The sequence below is a fragment of the Vicia villosa genome, linkage group LG6, assembly GCF_029867415.1.
Source record: "Vicia villosa cultivar HV-30 ecotype Madison, WI linkage group LG6, Vvil1.0, whole genome shotgun sequence".
Classification (NCBI taxonomy): Eukaryota; Viridiplantae; Streptophyta; class Magnoliopsida; order Fabales; family Fabaceae; genus Vicia; species Vicia villosa.
The window spans coordinates 13,161,177-13,181,772 of NC_081185.1; the positions used below are offsets into that span (position 1 = coordinate 13,161,177).

General features: G+C 37.4%; 1 long non-coding RNA gene across 1 annotated transcript; it reads right to left on the reverse strand.

Moving 5' to 3' along the window:
* Window positions 1-15,451: 15,451 nt before the first annotated feature.
* Window positions 15,452-17,855, reverse strand: LOC131611244 (uncharacterized). Its single transcript, XR_009286801.1, has 2 exons — window positions 17,728-17,855; window positions 15,452-15,734 (listed from the first exon to the last, which is right to left on the reverse strand). It is a non-coding gene; the product is annotated as an uncharacterized LOC131611244 (long non-coding RNA).
* Between the last annotated feature and the right edge of the window lie 2,741 nt (window positions 17,856-20,596).

The window sequence follows — 20,596 nt, forward strand, 5'->3', positions numbered from 1 at the left end:
TCGATGACGACTTCAGTTGCAAACACATAGGCGGGCCTTTCAAGGCGCGTAATTCTGACTGTAGGCATATCGTTCCAATGATTGACTTTGAACATGGAAGATAGAGTAGCCAAGGCGTCTGCCATTCGATTCTGATCTCGAGGTATATGATGCAATTCAACCTTGTTGAAGAAAGTCAACAGACGTCTTGCATAATCTCTGTAAGGAATCAAGCCAGGGTGGTAAGTTTCCCACTTGTCTTTGATTTGGTTGATCACGAGGGCTGAATCTCCATATATGTCGAGGATCTTGATCCTTAAGTCAATGGCTTCTTCGAGACCCATGATACAAGCTTCATATTCTGCGATGTTGTTGGTGCAATCAAATAGCAATCTGGCAGAGAACGGGATATGAGTACCCTTGGGAGTGATGATGATTGCCCCAATTCCATTGCCAAAAGCGTTTACTGCTCCATCAAAAATTAGGACCCATCTTGATCCAGGATCAGGACCTTCTTCAGGTAATGGTTCGTCACAATCTTTCATCTTCAAGTACATGACATCTTCGTCAGGAAAGTCAAACTTGAGAGATTGATATTCATTAATTGGTTGATGCGCCAAGTGATCGGCGAGAATGCTTCCTTTGACCGCTTTTTGGGCACGGTACTCAATGTCATACTCAGATAACAGCATTTGCCATCGGGCAATCCTTCCTATTAAGGCAGGCTTTTCAAAGACATACTTGATCGGATCCATTTTGGAGATTAACCAAGTAGTATTGTTGATCATGTATTGGCGGAGACGTTTTGAAGCCCAAGCCAAAGCACAACATGTTTTTTCGAGCATGGAGTAACGAGACTCACAGTCTGTGAATTTCTTACTCAAGTAATAGATAGCATGTTCCTTCTTACCGGTTTCATCTTGCTGTCCAAGCATACAACCCATGGATTCTTCCAACACAGTAAGGTACATGATTAGTGGTATTCCTTCAACCGGAGGAATCAATATTGGTGGTTCTAACAGGTACTCCTTGATACTGTCGAACGCTTTCTGGCAATCTTCAGTCCATACAACCCCTTGATCTTTGCGGAGAAGCTTGAAAATTGGCCCACATGTAGCAGTCATTTGAGAGATAAATCTGGAGATATAGTTCAATCGTCCGAGAAATCCTCTTACTTGCTTTTCAGTTTTTGGTGCAGGCATCTCTTGAATAGCTCTAACTTTGTCGGGATCTACTTCAATACCTCTTTGGCTGACAATGAAACCCAAGAATTTTCCAGACCTAACCCCAAAAGTACATTTGTTAGGATTCAAGCGAAGCTGATATTTCCTTAATCGTTGAAACAACTTCAAAAGGTATTCAATATGTTCTTCTTCTGTGCTGGACTTGGCTATCATGTCGTCCACATAAACTTCAATTTCTTTATGCATCATGTCATGAAAGAGAGTAGTCATTGCCCTTTGGTAAGTTGCGCCTGCATTCTTCAATCCAAACGGCATCACTTTGTAGCAAAAGGTACCCCATGGGGTGATGAAAGATGTCTTCTCCATGTCTTCGGGAGCCATCTTGATCTGATTATAACCAGAGAACCCGTCCATGAAAGAAAAGACGTTGAACTTAGCGGTGTTATCAACCAACATGTCAATATGTGGTAATGGAAAGTCATCTTTTGGACTGGCCTTGTTCAAGTCACGGTAGTCAACACACATTCTGACTTTGCCATCTTTCTTCGGAACTGGCACTATGTTGGCCAACCATTGAGGATATTCTGAGGTGACAAGAAAACCTGCGTCGAGCTATTTTTGAACTTCCACTTTGATCTTGTTAGCCATATCAGGGTGAGTCCTTCACAATTTCTGCTTAACTAGCGGACATTCTGGCTTCAATGGCAAGTAATGCTGAACAATATTGGTATCCAACCCAGGCATGTCTTGGTAGGACCAGGCAAACACGTCAACATATTCTTTGAGAAGGTCTGTCAACTTACTCTTGATATCAGCATCAAGCAGCGATCCAATGGTCACTTCTTTTTTGTCTTCTTCAGAACCCAAGTTGATCTTTTCTAAAGGCTCTTTGTGAGGCAGAATGGCTCTTTCCTCGTGCTTAAGTAATCGAGAGATCTCATCCGGGATCTCCTCTTCCTCCTCTTCTTCGGCTTCGAACACAGGAAACTCAAAGTTGGGAGAGGGCATAGGGTTATTGCATTCAATGGGTTTATTAATAGTAAATCTGCACATGTGATTTATATTTGTTTCAGAAAATTTATGAATGCAAGAGTGTATGCAGATTTTTTTTGAAAAAGTTTTTTTTTTTTATTTTGGTTTTTTAGGATTACCATTTCCAGAAAAAGCAAAAATAGAACATATAATGTAGGGAATTCAAAATGACACTTTATTTATGATTCATCTTTGAAACAAAGCCCTAAACACAAACTCATTTGTCTTGGGCGGGACAAAGAGGGAAACCTTTAAAACAAAGCCCTATACACAAAGTTATTCGGGCGGAACATTTAAAAGCGAAGCCCTATAAAACATCTCTCTGCTTTGGGCCAGGCAGGAGGTCAAAATAACAACGAGGTGATTACTTTGAGCGGCGAACAACATTCGGAACGTCAACAGCTTTCCAGTAGCAACGAACTCCTCTGTGTATTATGTATTCAGGAAAATTCCCCTCAGAATTATCTTCAGTATTGACATTGACCGCTGGTCGAGCAGGATTTGAATGTCCTGGTTTGTCAACCTTGTTCTTTGTAGAGTTAAACGGTCTTTCTTCTACTTCTTGAAGAGCATAAGATGAGTCACAATCTTCAGAATTTTCAGGATGTATTTTCCAGTCTTCAGGATGAAGAGACTCATTGTCAGCGACACTTTCCGAGTCAACTGAGGGACCATCTTCCCCTTCATCTTCAAAAATGGCATTTATGTGATAATAACCATCTTCAGGATTATAAATCTTGGCAGATGCATTGAAGTCAGTAATTTCAGGCTGCTGAGAAAATTGACAGGGCTGATAAGCCTCTTCTGGTTGACTATTATATTCAAAGGAATCTCCCCATCCAGTTGGTTGGATATCCTCAATCGCAATCTTTGAACTTTCAGGTGCAGTATATTTCACCATATAATCATATTTGCCACTTGGATGTCCCAAGGTGTCCCAAATTTCTGCAGGAACAGGCTCAGTTTCTTTGCCTTTGGATTTCTCCGAAGGAGGATATGGTTCTTCCTGAGATATGTATCCTGAGTCATTGAGATAACATTTCCATTCTTCTTCAGTATCGGGCAGACCTTCTTCGATACATTCTTTGATAAGGACATTAACCTCTTGAGGAATTGGGTTAAGGAACCCTCCACTAATGAATGTTTCTTTAATCGGACGAAGGGTTTCATCCTTCTTGGTGCAGTTTGAGAATATTGGTGAACATCCGAGTCCTGCTCTAGTTTCATTCTTGGTCGGGATCACAACTTGCCCCCAGCCAGTGGTAGTTCCATCTTTCACTACTTTTACCGCCTCTTTGTAAGAAGAGATTGATGCTTTCTTTTTGGAAGATTCGTCTTCTAAAGAGAGACCTTGGAACTGAGTTCCTTCCACATCATCAGCACCAATGAAAGAGAAATTGGATAAATGACTCACCATTAAGGCTTGTTCTCCACTTATCGTTACCAATTTTCCATTTGTTACAAATTTTAACTTTTGATGGAGCGTAGAAGTCACTGCCCCTGCTTCATGGATCCATGGTCGTCCTAACAGACAGCTATAAGCAGCTTGAATGTCCATGACTTGGAAAGTGATTTGAAATGTATGTGGGCCAATTGTCATGGGAAGGTTGACTTCGCCGATAATAGATTTTCGCGAACCATCAAATGCTTTGACTACTACACCACTGAACTTCATAGGCATTCCTTGGTAAGACAAGTGAGCAAGAGTCGTCTTTGGCATCACATTCAAGGAAGATCCGGTGTCTACCAACACATTGGACAAAGAGTCTGACTGACAGTTCATAGAAATGTGCAAAGCAAGATTGTGATTTTTACCCTCCTCGGGGAGTTCTTCATCACAGAAGCTTAACTTGTTGCAAGCAGTTATGTTGGCTATTATCCCATCAAAATGGTCAACAGTCACATCATGATCTACAAAAGCTTGATCCAAAACTCTCATCAGGGCTTCCCTGTGGGCTTCTGAATTCAACAACAATGAAAGTATTGAGATCTTTGAAGGAGTCTGCATAAGCTGATCCACAATCTTGTATTCACTTCTTTTGATAAGCTTCAAAATTTCGTCAAAGTCAGGATTGACATTGGTTCCACTAGATTGACCAACATCAGTGTTTGTATTACTGACAGGAGTTTCCTCAGGATTTCCCACTGGTGTATTGACAGGATTTTGCCCGGTTGCTTGAGCAACAGGCCGCTTTGGAGGTAGTGGAGTGTACACACGTCCACTTCTTGTTACTCGACTTACATCAGCGATGTTCACGACAGATGAAAGAGTAGGTAAAGGAACTTCTTGTCCATTCTTTATCATTGTCGCATTGTAGTTGTAGGGAACTGCCTTGTCAGAGTCATAAGGAACAGGTCCAGGTAGACAAATGATCAAAGGAGCAACAGGAACCCTTGGCTTGTTGTAAGTAACTTCTATGCGCTCAGGCATGTTGAAATGAGGAACGATGACGTTAACTTTAGGCATTTCCGAGTTGATATCTGAGACTAAAATCTCATGCGGATAACATCCTATCATGTTAACTTCATCTTCATTCCTATTTCTGTAGATCTGAATAGTACCATTATCTAGCAAGACTTGCAGATCTCTTCTCACAATAGAACATCCATGAGGATCTACACAACATATGCTACAGGAACCGTAGTGATGCTGGCGAAAATTCTGCCCTTGACAGAGAGTAGCGTGCATTTGTACCAAATCTGCTCTTGAGAAATTGATATTATAGACTCGGTATGGACCAGGACATCTGTACACCATGTTTACAACATGCCCTCCATGATTGGGCAGCGGATTTGCTTGCACATTTGGATTCAAATTTCTGAAAGAGAGGAGATTAGATCTAACCAACCTCTGAACTTCGTATTTCAAGGCTATGCAATGCTCAAGATCATGGCCAGGTGCTCCTTGATGATAAGGGCATGAGACCTCAGCTTTGTACCACCATGGGAGTTTCTCAGGTACGGGTGGTGGTGCTTTAGTTTGAAAAAGACCTCTTTCAATCAAAGCAGGGTACAATTTTGTGTAGGTCATTGGAATCGGATCAAACTGTGGAGCTCTTTGTACACGATTCTGATTATTGTTAAACTGTTGAGCTTGTTGTTGTTGAAACTGCGGGGTAAATCCCGGAATCGGTGCTGTATTAACGGCTGGTGCGATAGCAGCTACCTGTCGTTGACGACTGACATTTCCTCTTGGCCTCCCTTGGGATACCATGTCAACACTTTGTTCCTTCTTCTTTGGTAAACCACTTCCGAACTTTTTGGTTCCGCTTGAAGATCCACCTTCTTTAGTTAGACGTCCTGTTCGGACTCCTTCTTCTAGACGCATCCCCATGTTTATCATTTCGGTGAAATCACTTGGAGCACTAGCAATCATGCGTTCATAATAAAACGGGCCAAGAGTATTCAAGAAGATCTTTGTCATCTCTTTCTCTTTTAACGGTGGATTAATCTGAGCAGCAGTTTCTCTCCATCGTTGGGCATATTCTTTGAAAGCTTCATGGTCTTTCTGAGCCATGGATCGAAGCTGATCTCTGTCTGGAGCCATATCCGAGTTATACTTGTATTGTCGGACAAAGGCCTCACCTAGGTCATTGAATGTTCGAATATTAGTGCTATCCAAGCCTGTGTACCACTTCAGTGCGGCACCAGTCAAACTGTCTTGAAAGTAATGGATAAGCAACTGATGATTATCTGCATAAGTAGACATCTTTCTAGCATACATCACAAGATGGCTTTGTGGACAAGAACTACCTTTGTACTTCTCAAAGTCAGGGACCTTGAATTTAGCAGGTATTTGTACACTGGGAACTAAACATAGTTCCTGGGCATTCTTTCCAAACAAATCTTTTCCACGGATAGCTTTAACTTCCAGCTGCATCTTGTTAAACTGCTCTTGGAGATCTCCCACAAGATTACGCTGATTTGTGCTATCACCTTGATCATGATAAATCTCATTGCCATCATAAGGAACAGTGTGAACCGTAGGGGTCGGAACCGTCATAGTGGGTTGAGAAAGTGCCATAGTGATTTGGGAAAAAGTTACCCCTGAATGTGGAATAAACGCCGAACCTTGTGTAGCAGGTGCTTCAGTTGTGGTTGTTTGAACCCCAGAGAAATTATGGCAAAAACCTGCACCAAAGCTGAAAGGCGTGCCCCAACCTTCTGGCATGGAGAAAGATGGAATGCTGAATGCAACTGTAGAAACTGGAGTAGTGACTTCAGATGTCACTGTTGCTTGACTGTTTGGTGGCGGTGGCTGATTCTGTGCGGCCATTAAGGAGTCAACCAGAGTAGTGAGACTTTCCAACTTTTCCTGAAGGGTGGTCACTGTACCACGAAGCTCAATATTCTCTTGTTCAGAGTGTTCCATTACTCTTCTTCTGCTTGAACGAGTATTGTATCTGTGATCTGATTGCGAGCGCGGTCGAGAAACTTTGAGACGCGACAGCTTGACGATCTATTGGAGAAAGATCCAAAAGATGAGACTCTATACAACGGACTCGATATGCAGAATGATGTATGCAAAAAGAAATTTATGATTTTTCCAAATATTTTAAAGATTATTTCCTTGCAAACATTTGAACACAAACTATTCTTTTATTGAATAAATGGGAAATGTTACAACATTGGAGCGTAGCTCCTTACAAAAGCAAATGATAAATAAAAAGCTAAACAATCCTAAGCATCTTCATCAGACGAAGAACCAAATGCATTGTGCAGCTTGAGCTTCATGATTTCTTTCCCATAGTAAGCTTTCAATTTGGCCTTTTCGGTCCTCAGTTTGTCAACAACATTCTTCCAATCATCAGGAGTCGGAGCGTTGCTTGTTGAGCCTTCAAGATTCTTCTTGCTTTCTTTGATGTACCTCTTGATTGCAGCGTCTTTCTGACGAATCCTCTCATCTTTGCTCATGAGCCATCCATCTTGATAATAGAGAGTTTCTTCGTGATCTTTCACTCTTTTCTTCAACTTTCTATTTTCCACATCAGTTCTACGAAACTTTTCTTCCCAAGCGTCTTTTTCTACCCTCATCTTAGCCAAAGTGTCTTGGTATTCCTCCATAGTGGGAATGTTGGGTCGTTGAGACACTGCAGGAAACATGGGTTTTTCATAAGCATAAGGCATTTGGAACTCTTTTGCTCTTTTCTTTACCCAGTAGGTGTAGGCGTCCATGGCAATGCAATTTCTTGCCTCACCTTTTTCTTTCCATCGGACGTCGTACCAAGCTCTCACCATTCTTGCTTTCAACCTTTGAGGATTATCCCCTTCTCGGTAGAAGTAGCCTTCCACTGAGGGACCAATGGGTTTAGTTGAATTTGCATACCCGAGTTGTCGTCGGGCTAGGACCGGGTTGTAGTTAATTCCTCCTTGTGTACCAATGAGGGGTACGTTGGCGAATTCTCCGCAACTGTCAATGGTTTCTGTACCACAGCGAGCCAAGGTATACCAATGAATATCATGATTAGTAAGAGACATAAGTCTTCGAGGCCAACGCAAGCCTTCTCGGTTTTCCGTGAAAATAGGAGACTCAGGTAAGTGTGAAACAATCCATTTGAACAACAGAGGTGCACAACATACAATGATTCCACCGCCTTGGCGATTCCTATGATGGACAGAGAAATACATGTCACCAAGCAAAGTCGGAACAGGATTTCCATTCAAAAAGATTTTTATGGCGTTGATATCGACAAAGTTGTCGATGTTGGGAAACAGAACCAACCCATAGGTGAGCAAGGCTAGTATAGCTTCAAAAGCTATCATGCTACCAGTTTCGATGAAATCAAAGGCTTTCTTTATTAAGAAGTGTGAAGTTAAACCCGGGAGGTTTCCTTTGGTAGTCCAATTACTCTCTACTTCAGATTTCTTCAAGTGGGTACTTGCTGCAATGACGTGTGACTTAGGAATGGCTTCCAAACCATTGAAGGGTATTTTGTCAGACACAGGAATACCCAAAAGATTGGCATATTCTTCCAAGGTCGGTACCAACTGGTAGTCTGGAAAGGTGAAACATCGGTAGACGGGATCATAGAACTGAACCAGAGTTTTGAGAAGTCCTTCATCAACATGAGTGTTCAAGATAGGCAAAAGCTTTCCATAACTTTTCCTAAAATCGGAAGGATCTTGTACAGAAGATGCTAACTCTCTTAGTTTTTCCACATCAGGCGCTTTGAAACCGTACTTTTTGGTATACCTTTTTACCCCTTCCATAACTTAATCCTATAATGTTTGCAAGGAAAATTCTCTAAATTTTTTTGGAAAAATCATGTTTTTATGGAAAAAAGATGGGTTTTTTAATGAATGTATGAATGCATGGATGCATGGATGCCACATATTCAAACATGGTAAAGCAAACATGGTAGCGCAAACATGGTAACGCAAACATGGTACTACAAACATGGTACACAAACATGGTAACAAACATGGTACACATAGGTTCAAAGGTCCAGCGTCACGAGCATGAGGTCAGAGAACCAAAAATGGGATAGTTCTAGTTAATCACCTGCACAACATGTTCTACTGATACGTCAGAGTCTACATTTTTCTTTCGGATATTACCGGCTTGCACAATTAAACTTGTGAGCCAGCAATATTCTCAAGAAAAACTCGTCTGAATGTGGTTCTCCGCATGACAACTAATCCATGTCTTCACCTGAATAGTTTCTGCACCACAACCTAATAAGGCCAGGATGGGTTGGGGTTCTACGGCCAACTCAGCTTCTACAGTTCAATGAAAGCAATAATGTCTTCGCTACGAAACATGCTAAACATATATTACCAACAAGGAACCTCCACTGAGCGGAAGGATTCTCACGTACGCCTGTACATGACTATACCCTCCACCTAATTCTTATGTGTACTTAATCTGGGTTAGGATTTGTCCATAATGTATCACTTGTAACAGAACCACACAAGTAACACAACCAGAACCACACATGTAACAAAAAAAATGAAATGAAAAATATAGAAAATAGAATTAACCCTTCCTTTGGAAACAATAAAAAGATCATTCCCCAGTGAAGTCGCCATTTTTCTGTCGCGGGGAAAAATCGTATCCTTTTCCGGGATGAGACACCTGATGCCTTCTTTGGGCTCGAGTGCTCAAAAAAATGATTTTTCTTTATTTCGACCAAACTTTTTATTGTTTCCAAAGTAGGAAAAGGAAAAAGGTTGCAATAACCTTAAAAGTGGGGGAGAGATCTTGGGTAAGAGGGTTGGTTATACGAAGGGAAGGTATTAGCACCCAACGTATCTATAGTACTCTATAGGTTTCTTTTCTATGTTTTTCATTCCATGTTATTGAGAGGTTCTTGTGAAATAGGTGGGACCTAATGTGTTTGTTTGATTATGCTCGCAAAGATCATCGCGATCCTCTGCATACATATCCCCTAGAGGGAATCAGAGCATCTGTAGCTCGAGATCTACGGGTGCTAAGGTTTGAATGGTTTGAGGGAGAAGTTTTGCTCGCCAAGGATACGACCTTGTGCCTACGTATTCTCAAAGGGATGTTGAGAAAGTCAGAGCAATCGTAGTTCCCACTTATGCTAGTGGAAGCAAAGGAAAAGAGACAAATGTCATCTCAATGTTCGATGTATCTAATCTATATCATCACATACATCTGTTTGATTTTATTTGAAAATCTTTTCATTATAAGCCCTGGGCCATGCCACTTATGGTGCTTAGAATGATAAAGATGTTTTTGTTGTTTAACCAGCCTTGTGGCAAAAACTTTCAATGAAGTCAGCCTTGTGACAAAAAGTTTTGATTAATCAGCCAGCCTTGTGGCAAAAGTTTCAATGAAGTCAGCCTTGTGACAAAAACTTTGATTAATCAGCCAGTATGGTGGCAAAACGGTTTGATTGATTAGCCAGCCTTGTGGCAAAAAGAGTTATTTGATTGATTGATTGTTTGTGATGATATAGAAGAGATACTCCTATCATAGAGTTGATAAATGTCTAATCTCCTAGGGTATTTGATTTGGATATTGGGGATGCTTATAAGAAGCCCGTGGGTCCTTGTACGAAGCCCAAGAGGAGGCTATCCGAGGGTCCTTGCATTGTAAGCCCAAGAGGAGGCTATGGGAGGGACAATCCAGGGTCCTTGCATTGTAAGCCCAAGAGGAGGCTATGGGAGGGACAAGTCGTTTGTACAAAGCCCAAGAGGAGGCATGGTATAGTTGGTTTGAGCTCTTAGAGCGATTTCACCGGGAAACCATACTCTATGTCCTAACCTAAACTAGGGAGATTCTTTGCACGAAGCCCAATAGGAGGCTATGGGGAACCTAGTGTTGTACTAAGTTGAACAAGCATATATATAACATGATCACAAATATGAACAAGTACGAACAAATATGAACAAGTACATGAACAAATATGAACAATTACATATATATGACAAGGTGTGTGTATATAATGGAGTTTATGAAGGAAATATACCTGTAAGCATGATCCATTTGTATACACGGGGGCTCGGGACTTATACTCGGGGAGAGGCCCATTGAGTTTATTCAAAAGCTATGTAAACAAGTATTTACAAAGGGGCTTGGGACTTATACCTACATGGAGGCCCATGGTATTTTTGGGAAGATTTAAAGAAAAACCTTCATTTTTGATTAGTTATTCAAAATTAAAAATCAAATTGATCGAGGTATGTACAAAAAGGTGTGTGTACAATGAAATACCTAATTTCATGTACAGGAATGGGACTTATACCTATATGGAGGCCCGTGTTTTATTTTATAAAACATGGTTGATTGTTTTGTTAAAGAACGCGAGGTTTCGTCGTTCTGAAAACAGTTTGAAAGTTTTGTTTTGAAAGAAGTTTTCTGTTTAAAGAAAAACTGTACAAAGAAAAAAGGAAAGGGACTTATACTCACTAATATTCGAGAGGCCCGTGTTTGAAAATCAATTGATCAATCCAAAAAGATTTAATCAATAGTTTCTTTTGAAAAGAAAAACCAAAAAGAAACGGTTTATCGTTTTGAAAAATTGTGATCGTTTGTTTTTAAAACGGTTTGAATTTTGACAAGAGTCAACTTAATTAAGATAAAAAACAAATTTCATGCTTAATTAAGACCTAAATAATTAGGGTTTGATCACAAAATATTTACAAGTGATTAAGTTTGAAAAATCAAATGAAAAAAACAAATTTTAAAGTATAAAAAATACTTAAAAATATGTCATTTTAAACTTAATTAAAAATGTATTAAATTAATATTTTTTTGTGATTTTTTTGGATGTTCTTAAAATATACCTATTAAATAAGAAGTGTAAAAAAAGTGAAGTGAAAATGATGAATTTTGATTGGTTAAATAATTAATTGAAGTTGTAAAGAAATTGAAGAAAATAAGTGTCAAAAAAAAATTGGGTTTTGGTCCTGCCAGGGTTTGAACCCACGCCCTGAGGTTCACTACTCAAAACAACAACCAACTGAGCTGCGCGCGCAACTTGTTTATGATACACACTCATTTAATTATATTCAAAAACAAGTATTTGAAACTTCTGAACAAAAAATGGCGCCAAGAACACATCCCTATTTTGTATTTGAATTTTTTTGAAATTGAACCAATTTGAACAAGTAAAGGGTCTATTTCACTCGATTTTCCATAACGAACATGATGGTGATCTTTAATTTAATTTATTTTTGTTCTAAGATGATTAATTTTCTGATGAACACGAAGAACCCTAATATGACAAATCATTGTGAAATCGTGTATGATCATGATATGATGCAATTGATTGAGGGTTATTATTCAGTGATGGTGCAGAAACAAGATGGTAACTCAATTTTTCATTTATGATGCATGTATGATAGAGTTTGAAGTTCATGAACACTTACCTTAAAAACGGCACAACTGAGGATCGAATTCTGCAAATGAGGGATTCCAGATGTTGTTTCTTGATCTGAACACCTTCAGTGGACCTTATGGAACATGTTTGGATACTTGGAGTGGATTGAAAACCTCTTGATTAGTTTGTGGTACCCGATCTGCAGTAGGACTCAAGTGAGGATTAAACTTGGTGATTTTGGAGTTACAGGTCAGGGATGATGATTGGGATAGTTCATATATGGTACATGGATGGTGTTTGGATGATTAACTTGGTCAGAAATGAGCTTGTGTGGATTTTGGCATGATAAGGCTTATTATGTGCATATATGGAAGTGAGGTAGTGATTTTGAGATTTGAGTGTTTTTGGGGTGTGTGGATGGATCAAACACATCACATTTGATGTTTATGGGATGTTAGAACCCTCACTTTGCTTAAAAATTGCAAGAGATGGAAATTGCAATTCTCCCTCTTTGAAAGTCATGAAACTTGTAACTTAAGAAAGAAGAGAGAAAACCTATGATTATGAGGTTTTGGTGTGAATTTGAATGAAGTTTGGACCTCTATTTATAGGCCAAGGATTCTGAACTCCAAGCTTTGCAAGTTGATCAAAGAATGGTGATTTGGCATTTGGAGATAAAATGGAATCTTTACATTTAATGCATAATGGTTAAAAGTGACTAAACCATGGTTAAACTTCAAGCTTCTTATCCTCTTCCATTCTGATCTTCAAATCAGAAAATATCTTCAATTATTGTCTTGATGCATCATTACTTGCATTATTTGGCAAAATGGTTCATAACTTAGTGAAAATGGCTTGAAATTTCAAGTGAAAATGATCACTAAATGCATAATTCAAAACCATAGCTATGCTCCATATTTTTTCATGCTCTTGGACATTTTGGAAAGCTCATATTACACACTTCAAAACCCTAGTTGAAAGTTTCTTCAAGACCTTTAGGGAAATGGGTGAAAAAGATCCATGAACTTTGAAGAAAATGAGGTTTTAAGTGAAATTTTCAAAAGACCATATCTCTTAAATGGTTGATCTTTTGGAAAAATATTATATGTGACAAAGTTGTTCATTGGATCAAAATCTACAACTTCCATGTTGGAAGTTTTTTTCAGTTTGTAGGTGAAATGTTGAGTTATTCCCTTCCAAAGTTTGAAAAAAACCATTGAAAAACACTTAGAATTTTTTCTAAGTATAAAAGTCAAACTTTGACTTTTTGATTCTTGATTGATTTTCTTGATTTTCTTTGATCAAATGACTTCATATATCATATATTGATGATTCAAAACTTCAAAAGTCAAGGTTGACCAAAATTCCCCAAAAGTCAATGGTGATCTTGTGCAGTTGACTTTTTCAGACGAATCGCGTTTCTGGAGATTTTAAATGAACTAAGCTATCCTCACCAAATGAATGGTATGAATGGATCATATTGAGTTATTGGAGGACCTTGAGCCATGGTTTAAGTTATGGCACCATGTTCTGATTAAAAAAACAGTTGTTCAGTGAATTAGGTCAAAAACCCTAATTGTCGACCTGATGAAATTGATGACTGTGGATCTTGAATTGAGATGTAATTTCCATTGGATGTTGTCATAGGGATTATTTGAAGATGATTGAACCCTTTGATTGACTTCCTGGGGATTTCTAGGGTTTCCCAAATGTGATCCCTGATTTCAGTCCCTGATAGTTCAAAAACAACCCTAATCTGATGATTTGAAATTTCATTGTTGATTAGTCCCTGTGTTGGAGATGTCTTGAGTCAATAGATTAGGCCAAAATGATGTACTTGGGGTCTTGAGGTCATGTCCCAAGTCATTAGGTCAAATCCTGAGCAAAAGTCAGGGGTGTGCTATCTTCAGTCAAAACCCTAATCTGGTTGATTCAAAGCCTCTGAGCTTGTTGAAATGAATCTTTGAGGACCAGATGTTGATTGTTGGTGAAGGTGGTTCTTTTGAGATGAAGGGAAAACAAAACCCTAATTGATTGTTTCTTGTACTGATGAGTGATTTCTTGATTAAACCCTGCTGAGTCACAAGTAGCAAACACAAGCTATGCAATTTGTTAGAGATGCAAATGATGCATATGCTATGATATGAGGTGGTATCTTAGGTCAAAAATTGGGGTATGACAATTAGTCCAGTGATGGTTGCTAGACAATTGGTCTAATGATGGCCTCAATCCCATTGTGCGGATTGGGTGCAATATTATGAAGTGCTCTGGTTCCAAGCAAGAACCGATCCTATTGGTGGGGATCCTTGGAGAACAATGACTAAGTCATCCGTGAAGTTTTGGTACCACATGCATGAGTCAACGAAGTTGCATTGCATTATGTGTGACATTGCATATTGTTTAATTGTGTGATGTTTGACTATCCGTGAGTAAATGAGATTCTAGATGGTGAATGTGATTGAATTATATGATGATTTTGTGATTAGACGATGATGATGTGCAGGCGTGAGTAAATATGTGAAGCCTGGGGATACAGATGTATCGGTTTATATGAGATTGTTGACACTTGTTGTACAACTACTATATTTATTCCTTAAGTCTATATAATGATTATGAAATACTCGCCCTTTCTATTTGAATGTTACCTCCACGTGGGTAACGCGCAGGTAATCAGGATTAGTTCGTTGAAGATTAGAGGATAGGTTTGTGGAGTCTTTTAGCGCTTTATTTAAAATAAATAGGGTATTGCTCTGATACGTAACATCGGGGTTAGGATCGTTAGTTTTTGAACTATTATGTTCTTTTATTTATTTCGATGTGACGAGATGCCTTTCATGGTATTTGATTATTTTGGTTTATGATTCATTAATAATGAAGTATGAAAGAGTTTTATGAAGTGTTTTAAATAATGATATTTTGAACTATGAATTTCGCTGCGAGAAGATGATTTATTATTGTCATGTTAAACAAGTATTGGTTTTAAATAATTTTGAGAACCTGTGTTACAGAGCAGGACGTTTTATTTTATGAAATTTTTATGAAGGTGACACCCTTGTTGGTGATTTTTATTGATTTAATTTGTATTATGTGTGCGAAATATATGTGGATTTAGAAAGGTCTTATATTAGTGGTATCAGAGTAGGTCAGTCCGTCCAACCAGGTTATTGAGTATGTAGTGTGACAGTTGAATACTGTCTGTAGGTATTATAACTTTGATGCTAATTTTGGTGTGAACAGTGTAACACCCCTTTTATACCCCAAAATAAATAAGCATATAATCAGAGAATAAGCATGCATATAATTCAAAAGGGTATCACATCGATGTTTTCAAAAACTAAAAGCTTTTAAAAACCGACATCATTTATCTACAATATATGATACACCTGGTCATTTCAAATAACACTTCTTAATTAATCATATTTTATCCAGAATATGCATTCACAGCGGAAACTACTAAATATTCATGTGTTTCATAAAATGATCCATGTCCCATACCATGATCAAGTCTCAATAATCATATCAACATAAATTAAAACATAATTCGGAATATTTGGCTTAAGAGCCTATCAAACAACAAGTAATAACATAACAGGTTCTCAAATCAAGCGTAATACATAACGGAATAGAAACATGAGTTCAAATAACTATTCTACCCAGTGTTACATGACTAGAGCATCGACTTACTACCTAATCTCCAAAAACTCAGAAGAAACTCCGACTAAGATCACACGCGAACTACTAACTCCAGAACCTGCATGTCGCCAAACGAGGGCAACATTAAAACAGAAGGGTGAGAATACGAATCATTATGAAGAAAGTATAATAAGATACAATGGTTAAATCAACAATTCAAGTAATTAATCACACTATGTATAGCCATGTAGATAATAATAATTGATCGATATTTCACGTGTTATCAAGTATACAACAAGTATAAAGAGTATAATATTTCAATTCCAATATTATATTCTCAATTACGCACACAACCATAATTATCACATATTCACACATTTAATCAAATATGCATTCAAACATCACTCATTTCAATTATCAAGCTCATACACACATCACAACTACATCAACTTCACATAATCAATTATCGCATAGTTCTAATGTGACTCAATGCAAGATATGTGACGCTATGCATGTGGTACCGCAATGTGAACCCAATGTTTCACCGCTTTCCAATTCAATATCTAGAATCCAAGCCACGCTTCCGATCCGGACAAGACCAAAGCCCACCAAAATGTAAACATATAGTTTACCGCTTCCGATTCACTCTAGAATCTAAGCCTCGCTTTTGTTTCAAAGCAAACCACCTTTGTTTCAAGGCACACCATGATATGAATGTATGTACAATGTTAATCAAACATATGCAATTAAGATCATCTCTACCATCTTAATATTTAGCATATCACAATAATTCACTCTATGAATTATCCACAATATTGTACACAACATTCTCAACACATACATACCATTCACATATAAAAGGCCAATTAATCAATTACGATTCACAAAGTCCAATTAACACTAGTATCGATATTATCTCATGTCAATTCACATTTACCACATATATATGAATATACACATTATCAAAACAACATCATTGTCATAGCAATATATTATTCTCAACATAAATATTTGAGCCAAAAATACAATTACGGACAAATTTTCAAAATACCGTAATTTACCGATAAACCGAATAAGTTATCCAAGTCCAAACATAATCTGATTAAATAGACTCATCCCAATTAATTCAATTAATAGTTTAACCAATTAATATCAAACTATATTAATTTAATTCACTTCTATTTCTATTTCATTTCCACTTTCTACCATTCTATCGCTCAAGACCATTTTTATTGAAAAGAATATCGCGCTAGCTTTCTAACGCTTCGAACGAAGACTCAAACGGAGTTACGGTTCAAAAGATATGAATTATTAGAGTTTCAACGAAAAAGGAAACACCGACATCATACACTAACAACTCTAAACATGTCAAAATTACGCAAAACAAATAAAAATATGACTCTTAATAACTCAAAACAACTCTGACAACTTATTTTCAACTCTAAAATAAAATATTATATTAATATATTAAATCATTATTATTGTTAATAGTTATACTAAGGAAATAGTATATTTGACATCTTTAAAAAGAAAAATTGAGTCTGTACCAATTTTGACTGAGTTTATAATTACTGATTTACTAGAGATTATATAATTAACTAGCACATTATATTTTTAAATATTGCTCACATCTAAGAAAATTGCCTTGTAATTCTTCTTGTCACAGATAAGAGAATATAGATAATCCAAAATTAGAACAAAAGCATTCTATGAACCAAAAGCATCTCGATTGAAGGCTTCAGTGTGTATGCAAATTTCTTTTATGCACTATATGTAAAATAGCTCTATATAGATTATAACACACATAGAAAGACCTCTATTATTACTCCATCTACACAGCAAAAACCTTAACAACAGTGCTCTGTAAAATATCAAGTAGCGTATATTAAATTCAAGGCAATTACTCATTCAATTTTACTCATCCAAACACAAATAATCATCACATATTAAATATTATCATTAAAATTTAATAATCACAAATCATAGAAATTTAGGGGTTTCACCCTAAACATGTCAAAACCTAAAAATTGAAGAACAAACTCCTAAATCAGGTTAATCTACCCATTGACCCAATCATACTAACCCATAATAATAAGGATTCTCCCCCTTACCTCTTCAATGTCTCCTCCAAACCCTAGCTCCTCTTTGTTCTTCCCCTTTCTCTTTTCCCTTTTTTCTTCTTCTTTTCTTTCTCTGTCTCTCTCTATCCGAAAATGAAAAGGAAAAATGAAAGAAAATGTGACACTCCCTCATATTGACTCTTACTATCATATGCTATATGGGCCTAAATATAACACTCCCTATTTACTCCTAACATCATTAAATAAGCCCAATAAAATATATACTATATATTATTTATATTTTAGTTACTAAATTAAATAACACCAATAATTAAATAGACACAAATATACACAACAAGTTAATTAATATATATCAATTAACACACCAATTAATTAAATAAATAATTAACACACCAAATTAATTAATTAAATAATAAAATAAATACTGCTAAAATCCTCTAATAACTCAATGTCTCATATTTCCGGTCAAATCTTAGTTACTCGGAAAATTCCCAAAACGCTAAATATTAACTCATTAATATTTCTAATACTAAAAATATTAAAATTTTCGATTAAATATCGATCCGCTATCCCGAACTAATACCGACTAAATCGTCCCAAAACGCGAAAATTCAATAAACATCAGAAATGACTAAATCAAGCAAATAATTATTAAAAACACCAAATAATATAATTACTAATATAATTAATAAAAATCGGGATGTTACAACTCTCCCCCACTTAGAATATTTTCGTCCTCGAAAATTCAGTCGACATGACCATCTCAACACTGAAACCACACCTACCCTCTCCAGATTCATACCGAAACAAGGTGTTCCACACTTTCGACCATACAAAGCTTCACAAAGCATCATTTCAATAATCGAATGGAATACTATACAAACACTCAATCTTTTCGATGCACAACTTAGCAAGTCTCTCTATCGAATAATCCATTCTCGTTGGAAATAAATGAGCACATTTCGTCAAACTATCCACAACGACCCAAATTGCTCACAATTACTCGATGTCCTTCATCCAAGACTCTCTTATTCAAATCTGAAACATCAGGAATACAAGCTTGATCACGACATCTCATAACATCGTTCTTCTCAATATGAAATTATCACCTTTTCCTTGATTAATCAATGTCATCTTGTCAACTAATTCCAAATCCAATTCCAACCCTCTCTAATCTCGTCAAGAATAATACAAGTTATTTTCAACATAACAAGCTTAACACACGAAATAGTCGCTTCACAACCAAACTCAAATCTCGAAATTGTTTCAACAATCCCAACTCTTGAATCATCAACATAGACATATGCAATGATTTCCTACTTAATGCGTCGGTTAGAACATTCGCTTTTCCAGGATGGTAATTCAACCCAAAATCATAATCCTTCGAAATTCCACTCGCCTTGTTTTCCTCATATTCAATTCTTGTAGTCACTACACACCTCAAATCTCGATCCAAACAATAATGCCTCTTAAGTTTCAAAACAGACCCAACGACGGATAACTCTCATTCATACGTCGAATAAATCCTCTCACGAATTCTCAGTTGCCTTGAAGCATAAACCACCACTTGTCAATTTTTCATCAACACACCTCAGCTCAAAATCACATATCCAGGGAAACTCACTTCCTTCACTAAACTCATACTTAGAAAATTGAGCATATAACTTCTTCTCTTTCAACACCGATAACACAATCCTTATATGTTCAACATGATCATCTTGCCTCTTAGAATTAAATCCTCAAGAAATGTTACCTTAGGGAACCTTCTTTCTTCTTAATCGACAAAACAAGCGCAACCTTACGGCTACACACCCAGACAAATGAACCTCTTGTCATATAACACCTCAACTTGGCCCTTCAACTTCTTCCTAGTTATTTTACACACTACAAAATTAGCAAGACAAGTCTATCTCTTCCAATTACGACCTCGTCTCCTATCAACAATAGATTAAGGGTGATCAAGTCCTCAATTTGTCGATAGACAGTCGACAATCATAATGAAACATAAACCTTCATTACTAAACTACAATATCATTCCTTCAAATCTTGTATTCAAAACCACCTAAACTACCGAGATCCAAAATCTCTCATGAGGTTACAATTACTCGATTTAACTCCAAACAACTCAAATCAATATTCTCATCAAATTAAACTCACAGAGACAAACTAAGTCAATTTCAAAATCTCTACCAAAAATGCTCAACGGAGAATTCCACACACAAAGAAGTAGAACAAAACTCATAGCAAGAGTATCAATAACCATACTTCTACGCGTAATAGATAAAACAAGATCCAATCTGATAGCACAGTCCAAAGAATGAAAGTATGCGTTGCACCATTATCAATAATAAAGCACGTACCTCAAATTAGCTTCTCCTTAGCAGTGGCCTTAGCACCAGACAATGCAAACACTTTTCCTTTCGCTTGTTCCTTCTTTGGCTTGTCACACATGGCACAATTGTGTCCTTGCTCACCACAACTGTAGCAAATCCTATCCGAACCAACTCGACAATCAATAGTTTTGTGACCCGTCTCGCCACACCTGTAGCACTTAATCGAAGTAGAAGCTCCTCCCCCACTTGGCTTCTTTTCTAAACCAGATTGTTTCCTCATGTCATCATACGATTTCCCACAGAATTGTTCTCTTTCTTGTTTCAATTCCAGATCTCTCACTTCTTTCTTTCCACGCACACTTCTGGAAAATAGTTTTCCAAAAATGCATCACGGAAAAGATTCCAAGTAACTTCAATACCTTCCTCATCAAATCTCCACACAGTATTACTCCACCAATCCTCGGCTCCTTTCGTCAGCATGTGAGTACCAAATTGTACCTTCTGTACATCAGTATAACTCATGACTTGAAATATCTTCTCCATTTCTCTCATCCATGCCTGTGCTT